Source organism: Gorilla gorilla, chromosome 12 (genome assembly GCF_029281585.2).
Source record: "Gorilla gorilla gorilla isolate KB3781 chromosome 12, NHGRI_mGorGor1-v2.1_pri, whole genome shotgun sequence".
NCBI lineage: Eukaryota > Metazoa > Chordata > Mammalia > Primates > Hominidae > Gorilla > Gorilla gorilla.
Window position 1 is genome coordinate 123,905,531 of NC_073236.2, and position 1,637 is coordinate 123,907,167.

The following is a 1,637-nucleotide window of genomic DNA, read 5'->3' on the forward strand; positions in this document are numbered from 1 at the left end:
TAACTAAAATAAAAGTTTGTGAGAAAAACACATGAGAAGTCAGTTAAAGTAGGTTATGCAGGGTCTCCACCATCAAATTCCATGGATGAGACTTGGCCCCTGGTCAAAAGCAAGCCCTGTGAGGTTATTGGCAAGAAATGTGCCTTGCTTAGGTCTGTGTCTTAGATAACTCAGGCAGTTGAGACATGAATGGATTAGAGTGGAGAAGTGAATAGAGGCAGGGAGGTTGGTGAAGCAGGTGGGGGGGGGGGGTTTTGAAGATAAGATGTTTCTTCATTGATGCAGGATGAGATAGACTGTAAAGGGGTAAAAGGGGAAGAATTTTGTTGCCTAGAGTCAGCATCCTTATCTGTAAATTTGGGATACTATTACCTAACTGATAGAATTCCTATAATTAAACAAGAATGTATGTGAAAGTGCCCAGCACTGTCCCTGGCACACAGTAGAAACTTAATATCTATGTAATAAATGAATGGATTGATAAAAAATAAACAGAGAGGCAGGTGAATGCATGGTGGGTGGATGAATGGAGGGACAGGTGAATGCATGGTGGATGGATGGAGGGACAGGTGAATGCATGGTGGATGGATGGAGGGACAGGTGAATGCATGGTGGATAAATGGAGGGACAGGTCAATTTCATGGTGGATGGATGGACAGGTGAATGCATGGTGGATGGATGGACATGTCAATTCATGGTGGCTGGATGGAGGGACAGGAGAATGCATGGTGGGTGGCTGGATGGAGGGACAGGTGAATGCATGGTGGGTGGATGGAGGGACAGGTGAATGCATGGTGGATGGATGGAGGGACAGGTGAATGCATGGTGGATAAATGGAGGGACAGGTCAATTCATGGTGGATGGACGGAGGGACAGGTGAATGCATGGTGGGTGGCTGGATGGAGGGACAGGTGAATGCATGGTGGGTGGCTGGATGGAGGGACAGGTGAATGCATGGTGGGTGGATGGAGGGGCAGGTGAATGCATGGTGGATGGATGAGGGACAGGTGAATTCATGGTAGGTGAATTCATGGTGGGTGAATGGATGGAGGGATAGGTGAATGCATGGTGGATGATGGAGGGACAGGTGAATGCATGGTGGATGGATGGAGGGACAGGTGAATGCATGGTGGATGGATGGAGGAACAGGTGAATGCATGGTGGATGGATGGAGGGACAGGTGAATGCATGGTGAGTAGATGGATGGAGGAACAGGTGAATGCATGGTGGATGGATGAAGGGACAGGTGAATGCAGGGCAAATAAGTAAATGAATAAACAGATTGACAAGTGAGGGAATGGAGGGAGGTACCAGTGGTCAATTGTTGAGTACATTCTTCCAGATACTGTTCAAATGCGACCTCCTCCAGGAAGCCTCCCAGAACTTCAGCTTACCCTTCTCCCCAACTCCATGTGACCGCTTTTACATTCCCCCAATAATAAAGTGATTCCTTCCTCTCTTAAACTGCCTTGAAAAACAGGCCCCTCCACATTGCTGTGGTCACTCACTCCACTTGGCCCTTGCTTCATCTTAACTCTAACAATGGTCTCGTTCAGGAACACCACCTCACTTCCCCAACATAGGCTCTGGGCACACATTTGCAGTTTGGGTTTTTAGAAGGGCGACTTGCTACTGAT